Source organism: Pleurodeles waltl, chromosome 2_2, assembly GCF_031143425.1.
Source record: "Pleurodeles waltl isolate 20211129_DDA chromosome 2_2, aPleWal1.hap1.20221129, whole genome shotgun sequence".
Lineage (NCBI taxonomy): Eukaryota > Metazoa > Chordata > Amphibia > Caudata > Salamandridae > Pleurodeles > Pleurodeles waltl.
In genome coordinates this window covers 934,759,351-934,782,138 of record NC_090439.1, presented here as the reverse complement: position 1 = coordinate 934,782,138, position 22,788 = coordinate 934,759,351, and positions in this window count along the sequence as shown.

Sequence of the window (22,788 nt, the reverse complement as noted above, 5' to 3'; positions counted from 1 at the left end):
AACACGCACACCCTCACTGGTGCTGGCCACAACCAGTGGCCGAAGCCATGGAGGGGTTTTAAAAATACTCCAATACTTTTCATCAGAGGATTTATTTAAATGTATTATACCTCGGGAGACACGGAAGAGCTTCTGTATCTACCCTCACCCGCCACAGAGTGTGTTTTCCTGACCGGAGCAGGAAGTAGCAGGTAAGGCCGCTTTCTGTTCTGGTGGGGAAAATGGGCCCAAAGGCCCACCCCACCTTTCAGGAAGCCCTTGTACTAAAGTGGAGATTCTCCCCTTTCAAAAGAGGCCTTTCTGCATGTGTTTCCTGGTGGTGGATCGCAGGTGTGCTGCGATCCACGGCCAGGAAACACTAATAGGCACCAATGATTAACCCTGGGGAGTTGGGCTTTTGAAAATGGGCCGCCCCCCCATCCCTGGGACAATATTTTTATAAATTAAGTAAGTTTACCCCTGGAGGGGGGGCACGATCACCCCCACCAGGAGTTAAAAATATGTCAAAAAATTTGAAACAAAAGAGAAATTTACTGGGGGCGTCGGCCACCCCATGGGTTAAAAATATGAAAAAATTAAGAAAATAAAAAAAATTGACTGAGGGTGTCGGCCATCTTGAAAATGGACTGACCCCATTTTTTTTGTAAATTAAGTCAGTTTGCCCCTGGGGGAGCGCGATCGCCCCCACCAGGAGTTAAAAATATGTCAAGAAATTCAAAACAAAAGTGAAATTCCATAGGGGTGTCGGCCCTTTGAAAATGGGTCGACCCCCCCCCTCATGGGGCATTTTCTTTCCTAAAGTAAGTTGGTTTACCCCTGGGGTTCGCGATCACCCCCGCAGGGGTTCAGGGGTTACATATGAAAAAAGAAGATTAAAAAAAAATTAAACTTTAAATTGACAGAGGGTCTGTGGGGGTAATTATTTTTTTAACAGCTGTATGGTTTCTCTGGGGGCCACGAAGGCCCCTTCAGGGAAACCACATAGCTAATAAAAAATCTCTATATATAGAGAGTGAGAGATAGAAAGAGACTCTATATATATAGAGAGAGATCATTTTCTGTCTATGCATGTGTGGTTTCCCTGGGGGCTGCGATCGATCCCCAGGGAAAAACCTTACCCACATATAAAGAGATCCCTTTGCATCTATATAAGGCGAAAGAGGGAGACACCCTCTCCATATATATATATACAATGCTGTAATGTTGCAGTCTGATCGCCACAGCTACTGCAGTCTGATGCCACCAGAGGGCAGGCTTTCCTAGGACCGCCAGCCTCATAATAAGGCCATTAGATCCCAAATTGCATTTTGGAAGTTCTTATCTGTGCCCTCAATTGAGGGAATGGTACTAGCAAAAATGAGCATGCTTCACGGCCTTCCATATTAATTTTCGTACTTACCTCTGCCAATTTTTAAGAAACAATTCCTTATCATGGCAAGGATGCTGGGAGACTTGATTTGGAATGCTGTAGACACAGGGTATAATTGGATAAGTTTATCCTTTTGACAAACCAGCTAGCTTAGGCACGCCAGATTTTTAACACAACTACTTAGCAGCATACCTCCAATCGGTTTCCCACTGGTTTCCTGGCAAGTCATTAACGGAGGTGGAACTTGCATTTAGCAGTCCCAAAACATGGATGTACCACAACTTTTCTTCCTAGACTGCGCCTTCCGAAAGATAGTTTGTTTGCCATGCGGAGTTATATCCTGACAGGAGTCTTCTAATCTATGGTCACTTAAACCCACATACCCCGGTAATTCCCCTGCAATGTATTCCTGTCCTTAGGTGAAATCTTTCTAAACGCTTATTTGAGCACTCGATAGATGTGCGTTTTTGTGACTGTAGGAGACTTTTTCAAAGGTGTGTAATCCTGCTTCCATTTGGGATGCAGGTGGAACAATGTGGTCTCCACCCTTGAAGTTTCTCTCCTATGGCAGATTCATTAGGGCTATAGAAACTGGGAAATAACAGACACCTAACCTAAAACAAATACTATAGTGTAGGTGCTCTACATCAAGGGAACTGGGGAAAAAATACACCGGAAATCATACTTATAACAGTCCCGAGTGCTGCCTCCCTGGACTTTATAAATGTCCAAGGCGCACTAGAGTTGAGTCCAAATTTGTGGACCTCTTCTTTCAGCCAAGAGAGCCCCAATAATTAGGTGGAAGTTTCCCCTACAGATAAACCATGACTCCGAACGGTCAGGAAATGGGTTTATTCAGAAAGCATGTTTTTACACAGGGATGATGCTACAGGACTTAGAACCCACCTTAAGGAGAGGCAATGGGGTGGATAATACTGGCTCTGGCAATAAGGACAACACTGTGCCATAATAACAATGCTCATTTTATTTGCTCAATATTTGCAGAGTTATGAATATGTTTGGAGTGTGGTTAGCTGTGCGTCACCACAGATGTGAGCTACTTTCACTTGGTATGAACACTTACCCAGCTATCCTACTAATTGTTAGAAATGGGGTCTTTGGTTGGCAGTCAGGTTACCCCCTGTTCAAGCAAGGACCCTCACTCTAGTCAGGGTAAAAGAGAATCACCCTCAGCTAACCCCTGCTTACCCCCTTGGTAGCTTGGCAGAGCAGTAGGCTGAACATCAGAGTGCTAGGTGTAAAGTATTTGTACCCACACACACAGTTACTTAATGAAAACACTACAAAATGACACAACCCAGGTTTAGAAAAATGGAAAATATTTATCTAAACAAAACAAGTCAAGTTCTCAATTAAAAGCAAAAAGAGTATTGCTGTAGTTTAAAACACACACTAACACTGTTAGCGTGAAAATGTACCTTGGATGCGTCAAAAATCACCCTGCACGGGCGAGTGCGTGTCAAAAAGGGCTTGCGATGCGTCGATTTCTCTCATGAGTGAGACCTTGCGTCGCTTCTCCTTTTGTAGGGTCAGGTCGCATTGTTTCTTCTCTCTGCGGGGAAGTCATGCGTCGTTCTAGTCAGCACTCTCGGGTCCGCGCAGGCCTTGCATTGTTGTTACACGCCCAGCGGTGTTTGCGTAGGAAATTCAGCTGCATGATGATCCGAAAACCATGCAGCGCGGGTTGTAATCTCCCAGCTCCAGCTCCATGCGTCAATTCTTCGGTTACATTGCAGATGAGCATCGATTTTCAGCCGCGAAGCCAGTGGTGCGTCAATTTTTCAGCCGCAGATCGAAGTCCCGTCGTTTTTATCCCCGTACAGCGTTCTGTGCATGGATTTCTTCCTCTTAGGCTGTCAGCTTCTCCTTTCAGGGTCCCAGGACCTGGATGGGGACCACTTGGCAGAGTAAGAGTCTCTCCAGAGACTTCAGGTGCTGGCAGAGAGAAGTCTTTGCTGTCCCTGAGACTTCAAACAACAGGAGGCAAACTCTAAATCAAGCCATTGGAGGTCTTCACAAGATGGAAGGCACACAAAGTCCAGTCTTTGCCCTCTTACTCTGGCAGAAGCAGCAACTGCAGGATAGCTCCAAAAAGCACAGTCACAAGCAGGGCAGCTCTTGTTCCTCAGCTCTTCAGCTCTTCTCCAGGCAGAGGTTCCTCTTGGTTTTCAGAAGTGTTCTAAAGTCTGTGGTTTTGGGTGACCTTCTTATACCCATTTTCTCCTTAGAAGTAGGCCTACTTCAAAGTAAAGTCTCTTTTGAATGTGAAATCCTGCCTTGCCCAGGCCAGGCCCCAGACACTCACCAGGGGGTTTCAGACTGCATTGTGTGAGGACTGGCACAGCCCTTTCAGGTGTGAGTGACCACTCCTCCCCTCCCTCCTAGCACAGATGGCTCATCAGGAAATGCAGACTACACCCCAGCTCCCTTTGTGTCACTGTCTATGCAATGGCAGGTCTGAGACATGATTACAGAGCTACTTATGTGGGTGTCACAACTAGTGCTGCAGGCCCACTAGTAGTATTTGATTTACAGGCCCTTGCAACTCTAGTGCACTTTACTAGGGACTTACTAGTGAATCAAATATGCCAATCATGGATAACCCAATTACAAACACATTTTGTTCAGGAGCACTTGCACTTTAGCACTGGTTAGCAGTGGTAAAGTGCCCAGAGTAACAAAAACAGCAAAATCAGAGTCCAGCACACATCAACAACCTGGGGAACAGAGGCAAAAAGTTAAGGGAGACCACGCCAAGGATGAAAAGTCTAACACTAATGCTATGCTTTAACACTGTCCCTACTGTGAGCTGTTTCTCTGTAATAAAGCAAGGGCTCTCTGTGTATCTTACCTGATTGCAGTTGTGGAATGCCACTGAAATGCCTGATTAGTGTAAATTACTTGTGACTTGCATAGTTGAATATTGTATCTGCATCTTACTTACCTAATATTTTATCCTGTTGTTTCCAGTTTTTCTTCCATTCAACGGTACCTTGTATCAGCAATTGTACAACCACACTAAGATATGTCTATGACACTTCTAGCAACATATCTACAGTATATATATTTGATGGTAATGCTCGCATGCCATACAGCATATAGGATGGTAATATAGTCCATGTGTATATTTGCTGTATCTCGTACACAGAAACTGATAAACTAAGATGGCTCAAGCTGATTGTGACAAAAACTCAAAGGTGTGCATTGTTCTTGTAATTAAATTAATGAAGCTCATTTAAAAACAATAATTGAGGTAAATATCCGCCACTGTGAAAGGCCATGGTTGGGTCCCTCTTTCCCTGTGGCCTCTACCACACTTCTGCATGGGAGCAGGTGCAGCCAGGGATATCTTAAGAATTTTGGGGGTCCTGGGACAATTATCTATTTAGCTCATTCACGTCCTCTTAGGCCAGTTCACAGGCAGCACCATTTCAAAGATTATTGAGGTCTTAGGAACAGGCATATTTTGGGGGCTCCCTTCTTTTTTCTATTTACAGCTAATTACACATCTCCAAGATGCAATTTCCTGTAGTGATTCCTTTTTAAGCAAGAAGGGCTACAATGTGCAAAGCCATCAGTTTTCAAGAACTACAATCACAGTTCATCAAACATAAGAAAGAGACTTAAACATAAGTGAACATAAAAAAACAGAAAGGTAACACTGATTATTTAAATGCCATTTGTTTTAAGATGTTATGTTAGCGGCACAAATGTCTTAAACATCCAAATATTCTACATCTTTTTGAGGTATCGCTGGTTGGGATCAGCGTAGATGTCATAGATTGCTCTTCGACTGAGCAGCACACCTACTTTAAGTACCTTGAGACCCTTTAGGAGATTAGCCACACTTTACATATCCATGATTGATTGATTGATAGACTCTGAATTTAGCAAACTGAGTTTTTTTCATCTAAGACAAATCAAACACATTCTTGCTTTCAACCGAACAACCATGCCTCCACTTACAGGACCTAACTGCACAGTCACACTTCACCTAGGAAAGGTATCCAAATGTTATATATGTTTCACAGAACCAGGTAGCAAATACTCAGGTTGAAGTGATCTGAACTCAAGACTCTAAGCGACCTGTCTTGGTTCCCCAGATCCGAGACAGCAACTCTATTGCATGTTATACAAATCTTACAGAGTCTAGCTTGGGTAGCAGTTCCATCCCTTAGACTACAAATATCTTTCAATGTTATCTAGCTCACAGTATTGGTTTTCCTCAAATTACACAGATCCTACATACTGAGGTCCTTAATAGCAGGGCTGTCCTCCGTTTATGACAATTATACAAGCTAAATGATTTGAAAGCAAAACTATCCCTTAGGTTACAGAGAATTTGTCGGCTCAGTCATATATTTCTAAGTTTTCCCTTATGTTAAGAACATGCTACAGACTCAGACTTCAGGCACCTAACTGATTCCTCAGATTACATACATAGATTAATGTTGCCAGTTAAGGGCTCATACAGGAGTACATTGTGCTACACAATCTTACAGTCATAATGTGTACAGAAAACTGAGGAATACTGGATACTACCCTTTTATGAAGGAGACACACAATCACATATGGACAACTGTGAGCCCAATTAGGGCTTGACAATCAGGGGCAGGCTGCTGCTGGCTAGAAAAACAGATCTACATTGTGATTAGGTAATTGGATTACTAGTTGATGAGGGGAACCCTTTAAAGCAGCAACCACAATTCTTTTCAGGGTGAGTTCACAAGCAAACCTTAAATTAACCTGTGCTCAACCTTGGGTTGCTTGGCACAGATCAGCCGGGCTTAACTCAGTGGCAACACACCAAAAAGGATCAATCAACATATTTGGAAGAACATAGTCATTTTCCATAAATTCAACAAGACCAAAATGACAAAAATGTAATCAGTAGAACTGGAGATATGTAATTTTCAAGATTTGGGAAAAATAGTGACAAAAAGCTACAAAGCACCAACAGTGGACACCTGGTTGTGCTGGACTAGGACAAAGTCAAAAGTTCAGGCTGACCGTAGTGGAATTATGGCTTGCAACAGGTTCAGTTGGGAACAGCACATCTTAAATTCTGGTTTGTGGAGCAATAATCCATGTTAAAGATGTGAGATGCATTGGTTCCAAGATGCATAAAGGCTACAGTGCAAGGTCCTGCATCTTCACTGATGATCCCATCGAGGAGGGCTTGCAATGCTATGTCCACTGTCAAGGATGCATTGCACAGCCAGGGGGATGTGCTTGTTCTAAGGAGCTCTGAAGATGTTGTTGGCAAGGGATGGGAAGCCCTGCACCAAGGATGTGCTTTGCAACTGTGGTTCTGAATAGGCCACGGGTTGGGACGGGATGTAGGTCATTGGGATGCTTCCTATCCATATAGCAGCAGTGGTGTTGTTTCTGCTTGGTGTTGCACCTTGCAGCTGAGGAGATGGGTTGGTTCCTCTGGAACCACCGAGGCTGGAAGAGCACCTTAGGCCTACTTTCATGGGTCTAGGACTTTGGTGGCACCACTTGGCAGGGTAGACTCACAGATGGCAGAGCCTAGGAGCTGGGATGAAGGTTATTGGTGTCTTCTGTCCCTGAGGTTCTTGTAAGGAGGCCAGCCAATTAGCCCTTGAATTCACTTTTGTGCCCTGGGATCAACAGCTGCAGGACCAGTCCTTCTCATCCAGGCAAGAGGGCAGAAGGCAGCACGTCAGCACAGTAAGGCAGCAGTTCAGCAAGGCATTAGTCCAGCAGGGCAGCAGTCCAGCAGAGTGGCAGGCCTTCAGCAGCACAGCAGTCCTTCTTCCTGGCGTAGTATGTACAGGTCCAGAAGTGTACCAAAGAGGTGGCATATGAGGTCAAATATTCGTACCTGGCACCCTTCCTCTGGAAGGTGTGAGAAGCTTCCAGAATCCTGCCTTCCCTTTCCTGGCTTCAGACTAACTGCAGGGAGTATAGAGCCCTCTGTGTGGAGGTAGGACACAGCCTATTCAAGTCTAAGTGGGGTTTGAACCAGCTCTGCCCTCCCATTCTGCCTGTGATGGCCATCCAGGCATACCTTAGCTCTCTCTTGTCCGTGGCTTTCTAGGAGAATAGCACAACGCCCTAGTGTCAGCTATACCCAGTCGCATGACCCAGACACAGGCTGCAGACACTAAACGGCTAAGGCAGGGAACTGCCAACTTTCTAAAAGTGGCATTTTCAAAACTGTGATTTAGAATCCGACTTTACAATGAAAGAGGAGTTATCATTACAATTCCAAAGACACAAACATGAACTGGGTATCTGCTCTCATCTGGAAAATACAGCGTATTTAATGTAGTAATGTAACTCCAATGTTATCTTATGGAAGAGGTAGGTCCTGCAGTAGTGAAAAACAAATTTGAAGATTTTTTCACTACGAAGACATGTAAAACTTAACAATACATGTCCTACTGTTTTAAATACACTGCAGCTTCCTCTCTGTGCACACACAGGCTGCAATTGTAGACCTGAGACATGTTTGAAAGGGCTACTTAAGTAGGTGGCACCACCAGTGCTGCAAGCTTACTAGTAGCATTCAATTTACCATCCGTCATTGTCTTATCCAGGTGACTGGTTGACACATGTTTGGTATAAGTCAATAAGGACGCTCAATGAAGGACCACACGCCAATTATGAATACAATTTAGCTTTACTAGAATTTCAGGTGAATATATGTATTTAGCACATCAACCATAGTAGAATAAGAATAGCAATGAAAAGCATCTATTTATATATGAGTACACTACAAAGAGCATCTATGCATATATATAAGCAAAGAGTTAATTAACAGATATAACTTTGATTAACTGTATACCATAATGCAGTGGTTCCCAATCTGTGCGCCGCGGCTTCCTGGTGCGAAGTCAAAACTAGCCAGGGGCGCCGCACACAGTCTGGAAACCACTCGGAGGTGCTTTGAATCGGTAGCTTTTCATCGTGGTATTGGAAACAAAACACCCTGCATTAATTATTGTGACCAGCGGATGGGCGCCAAAGTACCATTAATAATATCCCTATGACAAAAGAACAAAAATAGTTTCCAATAAATGATTTTCAGCAACCTGAACGAGAGAATAAAGAAGACAAACTGTAAATAGTGTAGGTACAGGTAAATAGAGACAGACATGAGACTCCAGAGCACCCAGCCTCTGTGACAACTCTGAATGTGGGAATAATGAAACCAGTGTTCATTTCCCTGGCACTGACAAAGCAAGACAGATACCAGAAAGACAAATATGTATGAAGGTGTCTGAGAAGAAAAGAGACTATCCAAGAAAAACGGAAAAATAATAACTGACCCATTCTAACACAGGAAGGAGATGTCAGAAGCAGCCGCCAGATGGGTTACATCCTTTCACCAGTTTTGTCAAAGGAGGAGATGTGGCCTAGCAGTTAGAACTGTTGACTTTAGAACTTGGGAACCAGGCTGGAGTCCTGGCGTCAGCTACCATCCTTTGATTCTGTGCAAATTACTTAATCTCATTAGTGCCTATTTAAAAATAAAGCCTGACCCTATGTAGTGTCATCTGGTGTTCTTCTAAAGCTCTCTAATGCCCTCATCAGTTTCATCCCAATTATTTTCCAGGATAAAAATGGTAGTACTCCCGAGGCTGGGATTACGTTCCCCCACCCGCCAAAAAAAAGTAACATAATGGGGAGCCGTGGCCAACACGGCCAATAGGTCAAAGGAGCCGGGGATCGAAAAAGTTTGGGAACCACTGCCATAATGCATCACACTACGATGTTCAGGAAGCAAAATATAAACAAGTTGAATACTTCAGATAGGCTTTGATTTACTACACACCAAAATGCATGTTTCAAGAACTGCAGCAGACTCACACTACGATGTTCAGAAAGCAAAATATAAACAAGCTGAATACTTCAAATTAGCTTTGATTAACTGCATACCAAAATGCATGTTTCAATTACTGCAGCAAGCTCACACTACGATGTTCAGAAAGCAAAATATAAACAAGCTGAATACTTCAGATTATAAACACAGTGCAAGCATAATAATCAATCATAATAATAGAGCAGAGAAACAAAGGCCTTTCCTCCCTGTGTGGAACTTAACTTAGTCCACAAAATGCTGGGAAGCCCTCTACTGCCTGCTTGGACCTCTCTCCCCCTCAAGCGTCACGGTCTCTGAACAGCAAAACAGGGAGGCAGCGCAGGGCCATGCAACTTTCACAACCCCATCTGCGAGCTTCAAATCCCTCACCCGCACTTCAGTGCTTAAATAACTCAAAGCTTGGATTCTATCTCTTTCTGGCATTTTCTAGCTATGTTATCAGCACTTGTCTCTTGGCTGCTCTGCCCTTCCCCAGCCTTTGTTTTCATTCCATCTTCTCCCTGTTCTCTCGTTCTCAAGGTTGAGACGGAGTCTCCTACACAAACAAGCTTGAAAATAATATCATGAGCTTTTCCACGTTGTTCGGGGGTTTCAGCAGGCATCACGCTCATCTACACTGCTCAAGCTAATTAACCCTTTGTGTCACAATGTCTACCGCACCTTTCCCTATACTGATCACTCCACCCCTTAGATGAGCGTGATACATGCGAAACAGATATCATTTACTTTGACATTCCGCTAGCTAGGTTGCTACTAATACTTGTCAGCGTTATTCTAAGCGCCTGCATCTTAGTATAAAGCTGTTTTGTGCATACATATAGTCTACATAGTATAGTCATTAGCGTAACACAAACAATCAATAACCAAATTAGCTGTTGTAACACTATATTTAGGCCCATATTTATACTTTTTTATCGCCGCATTTGCGTCATTTTTTGACGCAAAAGCGGCGCAGACTTGCAAAATTCAATTGTATTTTGTAAGTTTGCGCCATTTTTGCGTCAAAAAGCTGCGCAAATGCGGCGCTAAAAAAGTATAAATATGGGCCTTAGTGTCTTCATAGCTCCTAGTGCCCAGCCTAAGATGTCATACCAATGATGCTCAGTTATTTGCTGGATGCATGAAGCAGTGTGCATAAGCTGTTTAGCGTTTATGGTCATCAGTATGGCTGTATCCTTGGTGTATTTAGCTGCCATATCAAATTTCGCAAAGGTAACTTGTGCGTAGTGCCTGATTGCCTCTAATCTGGGTAGCGTAACAACAAGCGAGATGTTCCACTCTAATTGCACATGCATTTGCGTCTGTAATGTGGTTATGGTGAACTTAGTCGGTCGGTACAAGATGTGATTGCTTATGTCAATAATGCTGGTAATATTGCACATACACATTACTTGCTCTCCGGTGGTTTATATAAATCCGTTAATAAGTAAGAGTAAGGGATGATTAGTGACATAACATATGCTCCCCGTCCCTATCTGATATAAGTCTGTGCCATTTAATAGGATAAGGTAACCACTCACATTCTCCCAGTATTGTGTGAAGACATGGATCTAGCACCCGTCCAGTGTGGGTACATACCCACCCCTTAGACCAATCTGCACATTGTGTGGGATCTACTTTGTGATTTGTTTAATTAATCCACTTTTTGTCAGTGTGAGGTATCCACCATTCTTTTACTTATCACTACGGGGAGCAATATAAAGGGGCACCATATGTCAGGAGGAAGATCACTTCTTGCTATATCAAAAAGAGCATAACACATTTCTTCCTCACAGTGCAACTGTATGGGCTTTACTCATATTTCTTCAGGCAAATGCAATTGTTGTCTCCAATATTCACCCTGAAGCTGTCCCCATTCTGCTTTAAAGTCTGCATACTGTTGATTAACAATGCTTTGCCATAGTATGGACTGGATGCCCTTAGTCACTGTTTGGGTGTTTTAAAAGCTTTTTTTTTTTTCTTCGAATTGTTCATAAGTGAAATTATGCCATTGCCAATCGCGATACAACCCACGCAGGACTTTCCATACTTCTTGTGAGTGTGTGTGGGCCCCTATTGAGAAATTACTTTTATGGCCTCTCCTGTACTATATCCTGTAGAAGATAGCGTATTCCTAATGGCTTCACCATCAAAAGAATTCAGGGCCCCTACCCCGATTCCGGTGGCCCCAGCTATCAAGGACCCTAGATCTCTTCTAATGCGTAACTTTGGCAAGGGCCATAACTGTGGTGTCCATGGTGCACATAATGGATCATACTTTGAAACATTCCCCTTGGCAATATTTATCTGTAACACAATATGATTAATTATGCTTGTATGCAGAGCTTGCTTACATCCTATTCTATATCGAACTATAGAAACGTTGCTTAAGTTGCTAACCATGCGTCTTTCGGTTACATAAAACATGAAGGCTGGTGGTTTGGAGTATCGAACTCCTTTGGTTCCATTGTTCATTGTAACAACCACCATATGTCCTGGTATCACAATATTTAAATATCATGTTTAGCATATAACTCAAAGCTTGTACTGTTGCTGGCGTCCCCTGCAACTCGTTCAGTCCGTTGGCATGTCGGATTTGCTGTCCAGTTACCTTTCAGGTCACAGCTTTGGCAGCCATCCACTTGCCTCCAGGTACCTTCACGTTGCAAAGTGAAACATTTCCAAGGTCATCAGTTACGTTAGGGACTTGAGGTGCACAAGTGACATGAAGGTCCGTAACGACATTCTCTGTCATCATCAACGCAGATGTCATTGTTTATAACCGTGAGGTAAGTCTCACTGCAGGTACTAGTACAGGTACATTAGAGTTCTTTAAAAGTACAATATACGTACTCCCCACCCCTTGACTCAATATCTCCCTGCCTCTTGCTTTTTCCCTGGATGATTCACCCATAATTTTCTTCCTGTGCTTCCAAATCCTCCCTCACCTCTCTGGGTGTTATCGGGGGGCAGATCTTTCTTCAATGTGGGGGGTGTACGCTTGTTCACAAATCAATTGTGCAAGTCTGTCATGTGCTGATAACATTTTTAGCTGTTCTTTCACCAATCCTTTATATCTCTTAATCATGCCTGCAGCTTGTGGATAATAACTAGGTGCAAAATCCACAAACTTCCCTGTTCCTGCGCCCAGCCCTGCACTGTTTTCCCTGAAAAGTGAGTGCCCCTATCTGTTTGGATCTCATCAGGTGCCCCATAATGTTTTATCAGGTAGTTTAGCCCTTGCAAAGTGGACTTTTGATCTGCAGACTTACAGGGCATTCCCAACATAAGGCCAGAGTAGGTGTCCACCATGGTCAATACATAGCTTTTTCCTCCTTCTTTTGGTAGCGGCCCGATATAGTCCAATTGCCACACCGTAGCAGCTGCAGTTTCACTTCTGATATGGCCGCTAGGCTTCTTTTGCAGGGGCATTTGTCTAATCTGGTTGTATGTGGGGCACTCCTTTACTGCTTGTTGCACTTGTTCTTTAGTAACTGGAATTTGTCGTTGCTGTGCCCATGCATAAGTGCCATTCTCTCCTAGATGTCCGGATGTTGCATGGGCCCTGTTTGCTAAAGGAGCTTCAGATGCCTCCTCGATTACCACCGTTCGTGTTTTGGCCATTTGATCTGCGGTGTTGTTGAATAGAGATGCATGTGAGATATCCGATGGGCAATGGGCATCCACGTGTCCCACATAGATTTGACATTTTTGCCCTTTTTCCCACATCTCTTCCCATAGCTGCTCACCTCCTGAAATGGGGGTGCCTTTAATTTTCCATCCATCCTTGCGCCAAGTCGGGCCCAGCTTACTAGTCCTTGGTAAGTGGCCCGACTGTCAGTGTACACAAATGTTTTCTCTCCGATGGGGGCTTGTTCGATCACTGCTGCTACCCCCTGCAGTTCTGCAAGCTGGCTTGATCCATTATCCCCTCCTCGCAGCAACATTGTTTCTGTAGCAGGCTGGAATGTGACTGTTTGCCATTGTCTTTTTCCTTGATAGTACCGGGCGGTACCATCTGTGAACCACGCATTTTGCTGTTCTTCTTCAGTGAGTTGTTCAAAAGGTGGGGCTGTCTTAAAGGGTGAGGATTCCATTTCAGAGGGCTCTGGCGCAGGGGCCATTGCCTGCAAGTCCACTGCCCCTAGCTTATCTTCTTGTAACTTCAACACTCCTGCTGGTCCCGGTTTTGCCCTCTGCTGCAGACTCCATTTCCACTTCACAATGGCAAACTCCTGCACTCTGCCTACTTTATTGCCAACCCCTCCTTCTCTTGTCCAACCTAGTAAGGGGACCCATGTTTTTAAGGTGACCGGCCGATCATCAGTTATGCGTTCTGTTTCCACTATGGCCCAGTCTTGTGGCACCCTCTTTTTTCCCTGCCTCTGCCATAGGCTCCACATCACTACATCATCTCCATCATACTGTACTATCATTTCCAGCTCAAATGGGTCTCCTTCTGTGATGGGACCTAACGTAAAAGGATTCTGTAATGCATCTTTTGCTCCAGTGTCCCACAATCTCACCAACCATTTAAACAAAGGCTCTGCAGGCATCTGCCTAAACATACGAGTTATCTCCAACAACTCAATCTGTGTATGATCTCCTACCAAACAAGAATTCTCTATTTGCCCACCATTCACTCCCTTTGATTTATTTTGCATGAGTGGGCGAACCTCCATTACACTTCCCCTTTCACCTTCAATTTCACCTACACATCCTTCTCCACTTTCAACTCCACCTAGTTCTGTTACACATACTTCCACCTCATCCTCCCAACTCCAGTCATCATTATCTGAGACTGTCCCATCCCAAGTATATGGATCCCAATTTTCTTTGCGTACCAATGCCCTCATTTGCACAGTTGAGGGTATTTTAGGCTTCTGCCTACTCTTCTGTTTGCGTACCAGTGCCCTCACTTGAACAGCTGAGGGCATTTTAGGCTTCTGCCTACTCTCCTGTTTGCGTACCAGTGCCCTCACTTGCATAGTTGAGGGCATTTTAGGCTTCTGCCTACTCTTCTGTTTTGCTACTCGTACTGCTAATGTGGTGCACCTTGCCTCCATTTGATCACCCTGAGTCACTGCACTTTCTATGGTCTCTTTCATAAGTAACTGCCTTTCCTGCAAGGCTGCAACCTCATCCCGCAGTTTTGTCTTCCTGTATACCATACGGAGCGCAGATGGGAAAAGCCATCCCACTTGCCCTGCTGCTTTCAGCTCCAGCTTCGCCCCTCTTAGTTTCACACTCTCGACCGCATCTTACACTAAGAGAGGAGTCACTTTCTCATCTAGTGCTTCCCATAAAACCAGCGCTGCCTACCGGTTCAGGAGTCCTGCCACACCAGAGAACGGGTCAGTTGCTAACCACCCGGGAATGGATCTGGCTTCTGCCCCATGCTGCCTTCCGCTCTCTGCCCCATTTTTCTTACGTCCCCAAAGAGGCATTATTGACTTATACCCCACTTCTGGTACCAAAATGTCTTATCCAGGTGACTGGTTGACACCTGTTCGGTATAAGTCAATAAGGACGCTCAATGAAGGACCACACGCCAATTATGAATACAATTTAGCTTTACTAGAATTTCAGGTGAATATATGTATTTAGCACATCAACCATAGTAGAATAAGAATAGCAATGAAAAGCATCTCTCTATATATATATGAGTACACTACAAAGAGCATCTATGCATATATATAAGCAAAGAGTTCATTGACAGATATAAGCTTTGATTAACTGTATACCAAAATGCATCACACTGCGATGTTCAGGAAGCAAAATATAAACGAGTTGAATACTTCAGATAAGCTTTGATTTACTACACACCAAAATGCATGTTGCAAGTACTGCAGCAGGCTCACACTACGATGTTCAGAAAGCAAAATATAAACGAGCTGAGTACTTCAGATTAGCTTTGATTAACTGCATACCAAAATGCATGTTTCAATTACTGCAGCAAGCTCACACTACGATGTTCAGAAAGCAAAATATAAACAAGCTGAATACTTCAGATTATAAACACAGAGCAAGCATAATAATCAATCCTAATAATAGAGCAGAGAAATAAAGGCCTTTCATCCCTGTGTGGAACTTAACTTAGTCTACGAAATGCTGGGAAGCCCTCTACTGCCTGCTTGGACCTCTCGCCCTCCAGCGTCACGGTCTCTGAACAGCAAAACTGGGAAGCAGCGCTGGGCCATGGCAGCTTTCACAACCCCATCTGCAAGTTTCAAATCCCTCACCCGCACTTCAGTGCTTAAATAAATCGAAGCTTGGATTCTATCTATTTCTGGCATTTTCTAGCTATGTTATCAGCACTTGTCTCTAGGCTCCTCTGCCCTTCCACAGCCTTTGTTTTCATTCCATCTTCTCCCTGTTCTCTCGTTCTCAAGGTTGAGACGGAGTCTCCTACACAAACAAGCTTGAAAATAATATCATGAACTTTTCCACGTTGTTCGGGGGTTTCAGCAGGCATCACGCTCATCTACACTGCTCATGCTAATTAACCCTTCGCGTCACAATGTCTTCCGTACCGTTCCCTATACTGATCACTCATACAAGTAGTACCACTTTACCAGGGACTTATAAGTAAGTCAAATATGCCAGTTGGGCATTAGCCAATGTTGCCATGGTTTGAGCAGACGCACTTTAGCGCTGATTAGCAGTGGTAAAGTACACAGAGATCTAAGGCTAGCAAAAATGAGATTAGCAAAAATGGTGGAGGAAGACAAAACGTTCAGTGGAAGACCACTCTAACGCTGACAGGTATAAGAGTGGGTAATACTGGCACTTGAACAATATCCCCAGTACTGTACAGGTCTACAATATGGAGAGCAGCGACTGGGAATGGGACTTGCATTTTATGAAGGTGACAAACTAAGGTAGCAGCTATGTAATCTCCCCTCACAAAGTGCACAGGAACAGCACAAGCAACAGCAAAGCAAATATCACTCACCAGCCCAGACAAAAGTACTGCACACATCACTAAGGAAATAAACAAACATGCAGTACCAGTGAGAGCTTCCTTCAGAAACAGAGGAGCCATCACCAGTGAGTGCTTCGCTCTGATACATACTTTGTGAAACACAGTGAAGATCAAGTTTGCAATCACCTATTACATCACTTTCCACCCATTTGGGCAGCAGCACTGAAAACATTCCTTCCCCATGAAAGAGGCATCCTCACACATAGTAGGCAGCAGCAAAAGAAAACCTTGCTCACACAGATGACATACATTGCAGGCAGTTGTACTTCAAGCTACCTTCACATGCAAAGCTAGTCTATATGTCAACAGACACCAAACAAGCTTTTGTCCCACATTGTGACAAAGCCTGTGAAAATAGAGCAAAACTGCTATGCATCCTGCTTGCAAGCTGAAAGAGGGTTGATTGTGATTTTCTTTCTTTGATGGACTATGCTATTGAAAGATTTCACTTTTAGAGAAAGGTGCACTCTGAAATAAATTTTAATCAGGAAACTGTTTTGGCGCAAGATACCTTATGCCACTTAACTAATATTTAAATATGCTGAAGCATGAAGTACATGGTAAATAATAAACAAAAACAACATATAAAAATGTGCTGTGCTCTAGTTTGTGTTTCAAACGTTTTTACATCTGATATTGTGAATACATGTCCCAGAAAACAAAAGAGTAACATTTGAGTCTTCAATATAGCAGTACACATGCAGCTCACTAGTGTTATTAGAAATAGTCTTTTGGTCCCCTCCTTTTACTCATGAGTGAGATTTTGTTTGATTTTAAAATAACATTTTGTTGGTGTTACATAGGGCTAACAAACATACAAACCGCATTTCTCTACAAAACTTCTAAATGGGCTCACACATCACCCTGTCTCTCCCTAAATACAAACATTTATGAAAAGGAATTGTACTGAAAGCAATCTATTTTAAGCAGCATCCTAGGTTACCAGAGCAGAACTGTAAGCATAAGACAAATGACTCTGGCAGACATTTGAGAAGACTCTATTAATGGGGCCCCCTGAAAGGAGAGGGCCCTGGGCCAGAACCCACTTTACTCCTGCCTTAAAACGTCTCTGGATGCAGCCAGAAAGACATGCAACAAGCATGCTATGTATGACCCATATTTACTCACTACTGATGGAGGAAAGTGTAGGAAAGTACCGTCTTGCCTGGCATGTTACCCCCATTTTTACTGTATGTATGTTTGTTTTTGCCTGCTAGCCAGGACCCCAGTGCTCATAAAGTGGGCCTGTATGTGTTCCCTGTGTGGTGCCTAACTGTATCACTGAGGCTCTGCTAACCAGAAGCTCAGTGTTTATGCTCTCTCTGCTTTTAAAATTGTCACTGCAGGCTAGTGACTAATTTTACCAATTCTGATTGGCACACTAGAACACCCTTAGAATTCCCTAGTATATGGTACCTAGGTACCCAGGGTATTGGGGTTCCAGGAGATCCCTATGGGCTGCAGCATTTCTTTTGCCACCCATAGGGAGCTCAGACAATTCTTACACAGGACTGACACTGCAGCCTGAGTGAAATAACGTCCACGTTATTTCACAGGCATTTTACACTGCACTTAAGTAATTTGTAAGTCACCTATATGTCTAACCCTCACTTAGTGAAGGTTAGGTGCAAAGTTACTTAGTGTGAGGGCACCCTGGCACTAGTCGAGGTGCCCCCACATTGTTCAGGGCAATTTCCCCAAACTTTGTGAGCGTGGGGACATCATTACACGCGTGCACTACATATAGGTCAATATCTATTTGTAGCATCACCATGGTAACACTGAACATGGCCATGTAACATGTCTAGGATCATGGCATTGTCACCCCAATACCATTCTGGTATTGGGGGGACAATTCCATGCATCCCCGGGGCTCCAGCATTGAGTCCGGGTACTGCCAAACTAACTTTCCGGGGTTTTCTCTGCAGCTACCGCTGCTGCCAACCCTCAGACAGGTTTCTGCCCCCCTGGGGCCTGGGCAGCCCAGCCCCAGGAAGGCAGGACAGAGGATTTCCTCTGAGAGAGGGTGTTACACCCTCTCCCTTTGGACATAGGTGTGAAGGGCCTGAGAGGAGTAGCCTCTCCTGGCCTCTGGAAATGCTTTGAAGGGCACAGATGGTGCCCTCCTTGCATTAGCCAGTCTACACCAGTTCAGGGATCCCCCCAGCCCTGCTCCGGCATGAAACTGGACAAAGGAAAGGAGAGTGACCACTCCCCTGACTAGCACCTCCCAGGGGAAGTGCCCAGAGCTCCTCCAGTGTGTCCCAGACCTCTGCCATCTTGGATGCAGAGGTGTGAGGGCACAATGGAGAGCTCTGAGTGGCCAGTGCCAGCAGGTGACGTCAGAGACCCCTCCTGATAGGTGCTTACCTTTCTCTGTAGCCAATCCTCCTCTGAGGGTTATTTAGGGTCTCTCCTGTGGGTATCTCATCAGATAATGAATGCAAGAGATCACCAGAGTTCCTCTGCACTTCTCTCTTGGACTTCTGCCAAGGATCGACCACTGACTGCTCCAGGACACCTGCAAAACCGCAACAATGTAGCAAGAAGACTACCAGCAACATTTTAGCACCTCATACCGCCGGCTTTCTCAACTGTTTCCTGATGGTGCATGCTCTGAGGGCTGTCTGCCTTCACCCTGCACTGGAAAGCCAAGAAGAAATCTCCAGTGGGTCGGCAGAATCTTCCCCCTGCCAATGCAGGCACCAAACTTCTGCATCACCGGTCCTCTGGGTCCCCTCTCATCTTGATGAGCGTGGTCCCTGGAACACAGGAGCTGGATCCAAGTGTCCCCGACTGTCCAGTGGCCCTTCTCTCCAAATTTGGTGGAGGTAAGTCCTTGCCTCCCCACGCCAGACAGTAATCCTGTGTACTGCATGAACTGCTGCTGCTAGGGCTTCTGTGCACTTTTGCAAGACTTCCTTTGTGCACAGCCTAGCCCAGGTCTCCAGCACTCCATCCTGCATTGCCCAACTCAGATCATCTGAATGCCTGTTCAGGTGCTTTTGTGGGTGCTGCCTGCTTATGCGGGGGCTCTTTCTGTTGCTGAGCACCCCCTCTGTCTCCTCCTCCAAGAGGCGACCTCCTGGTCCTTCCTGGGCCCTGGCAGCACCCAAATCATTCAACCACCACTCTTGCAGCTATCAAGGCTTGTTTGTGGACTTTCTGCGTGGAAACAACTCTGCATCCTCCAGCACGCCATGGGACATCTTGTGACCAAAGGAGAAGTTTCTGGCACCTTCCGTTGTTGCAGAATCTTTGGCTTCTTCCACCCGGAGGCAGCCCTTTTGCACCTTCATCTGGGGTTTAGTGGGCTCCTGCCCCCACTGGCCACTTGCGTGAATCTTGGATCTATCCCAACTTCCTTTACAGATCTTCAGGTCCAGGAATCCGTCTTCAGTGCTTTGCAGCCAGTTGTTGTCTTTGCAGAATCCCCTACCTCAACTTTACTGTCTTTCTTGGGTACTAGGGTAACTTTACTCCTACTTTTCAGGGTCTTGGGGTGGGGTATCTTGGACACCCTTAGTGTTTTCTTACACTCCCAGTGACCCTCTACACACTACACTAGGCCTGGGGTCCATTGGTGCTTTGCATTCCACTTTTGGAGTATATGGTTTGTGTTGCCCCTAGGCCTATTGTCTCCTATTGCATTCTATTGTGTTCTACAGTGTTTGCACTACTTTTCTAACTGTTTACCTACCTGAACTTGGTTTGTGTGTATATTTTGTGTATATTACTTACCTCCTAAGGGAGCATATCCTCTGAGATACTTTTGGCATATTGTCACTAAAATAAAGTACCTTTATTTTTAGTAACTCTGAGTATTGTGTTTTCTTGTGATATAGTGCTAAGTGATATAAGTGGTATGGTAGGAGCTTTGCATGTCTCCTAGTTCAGCCTAAGCTGCTCTGCTATAGCTACATCTATCAGCCTAAGCTGCCAGAACACTACTAATCTACTAATAAGGGATAACTGGACCTGACACAAGGTGTAAGTACCAAAAGGTACCCTCTATAAGCCAGGCCAGCCTCCTACAGAAAGCCACAGAAAGTAACTTTCCCCTGCCCTATGGCCCAACAAAAGGGACATGGGGATTAGTCTAACGGACATTGCTGTGCCCTCCACCTTGTTATAGACACCACCTAAGGACCTTGAGGATCGGTCACGGAAACTGAATTGAACAAGAAATCAGCTGACCCCGGGAAAGCCCCTGCCTTATTAGCTACAGAAAAAGAAAAAAGATTGCAAGGAGAGAAACAAGTGTAGCACCTAGTGGTTTGAAATCTTGAACAAGGCCAGTCAGATAAAGGGTAGAATCTGTGTGGATGGTGAAGTGATAGCCCAACAGGCCGTATAAAAAAGAATCCACTGCCCACTTAATAGCTAAACACTCCTCCAATGTAGGACATGATAACTCATGAGCAAGAGGTTTCCTGCTAGTAAACAAAATGGAATGAAGCTCGTTCAGATACAGTTGAGCCAGGACCGACAGAGCACTATCTACGAGGTATCATTCTGTAGTACAAAGTTAGGGAAAATTCTGGACAGCGTACGGTGGGATCATTAGCCAAGGACTTTTTTTATTTACAGAAACCATTTTCCTAAAAGGGATCCCAGAGCATGCCCATCTTCCTGACCATGGTTTTGCACCTGTGCAGTCCTTCCCACTTAGAACAGCTGAAAAGTCCAAGCAGATCTTCTTCACTGTGCTTCTCGTGACTACATAGCTCCCCAAACCATAGAACACAAAATCTGGCTGTAGTGAAAAACTAATTTGTGGAAAATGTACTACAGCCAGGACATGTAAAACTTAAAAGTACATGTCCTACTTTTTAACCACATAGCATCCTGCCTTCTGGGCTGTCCAGAACCCACCTTAGGGGTGTCTTATGTGTATATTAAGGGAAGGTTTGGGCCTGGCAAAAGGGTTATTTTGCCAGGTTGAGACAGCAGTGTAAAACTGCACATACAGGCTTTGCAATGACAGGCCTTAGGCATGGTTAGAGGGCTACATAAGTGTGCTGCAGGCCCACAAACAGCATTTAATTTACATGCCCCGGGCACAAATAGTGCATTTGACCAAGAATTTATAAGTACATTAAATATGGCAATTGGGCTAAAGCCAATGTTATCATGATTTAAGCGAAAGAGCACAAACACTTTACCACTAGTTAGCAGTAGTAAAGTGCCCATGTTCCTAAAGCCAGCAGAAATTAGGCCCAAAAAGTGGAGAAGGCAGGCAAAAGGTTGGCATGAAGCCCACTCTAAAGCTGTCAGGTCTAACATGTGCCCACGCAAGTGGGGAGAGCTATCCAACCCCTTGGAAGAAAGAATTGGAGAAACCATCAGCACCAAATGGTGTTCCACTGCAAAGTTAATTCCCTACAGGGGTAAAACAGGAGTTTAAAATGAAGTGATGAACAGCAAAGACTACACGCTTTCAAAAGTAGGAAATATAACAAGGAAAAAGAGAATTCGACTTGGAGACAGACACAGTTTATGGAGAGAAGAGTAAACATACAAAATATGCTAAATAAGATGAAAAAGTTTAAGGGGAAAAGTGCTGTACTTAAACAAAAGGAACATATTGAGAGAATAGTTGACAAAGCATTTGCTCTGAAGAGGAAACTTTTTATCTTAAGATTGAACAGAATGAAGACACTAGACAAAACAGTATTGTGCATGAGGAAAAGAACATTAAGGAAGGCTTATTAACAAAAGTAAGTTTTGTAAAATTTTTAAAGGTGAATAGATGCACACATCTATTACAGAACTGTATTTTAACGAATACATCTATTTACAAGAGAACACATTAGCGGGTGCAGTTGACACAACTGGTCATTGCAATGAAGTAAAAGACACTACTCCAATTGAAAAAGAAGAGATAGTTCTTAGGAATGTAGAAGAAGTGATAGCTGAAGACATACAAGGAAGTTGCAGACAGGCCCCTGTGTACAAGTGTACATATAGTAGCATTTGCACTGTCGATCAGGAATCAATTGATAAATTGAGAAGTTTCCTAAGAGAATTTTCATGAAGCAGTCTAAAACAGAAAATTACAATGCTGCAAGGATTAGATCTATGCAAAGTTCAAAAATGTGGTATTTAGTTAGACTTTAGGCTTTATGTTTAGGAGAGATGAATAGAGCTCTATAGCATGCTAGTGTGGCAGAGGTAGAGAAAGTTTTTTAGGATGTTCAGTTTTGTTTCCTTGGACCTAAAGAGGAGTGTAGAGAAAATGAGGAGGTTATGACTGCAGGTGTAGAGCAACAGGACACAGAGAATAGTATTGCAAAATTCACACAACAAATAGCCAAGTTCAACACAGTATTGACAGGGAAAACAGAATATGCTTGCATTTGTTGTTGCCACACTCACTACAAAAGCCAAGTTTGTAAGGTAATTGTATTTTCTAAAAGTAAGGAAGAAAACACAGAAATGTGGCAGGAATTTGGGGCATACCTATTTGTAGAAGAATGCTTTAAAATAGCCACAAAGCAAACAATATGTAAGTCGTGTTATATTAAATTAGAAGGTAGTAAAATGCCAGCTAGAGGGATACACGACAGATTGGAATTGGTA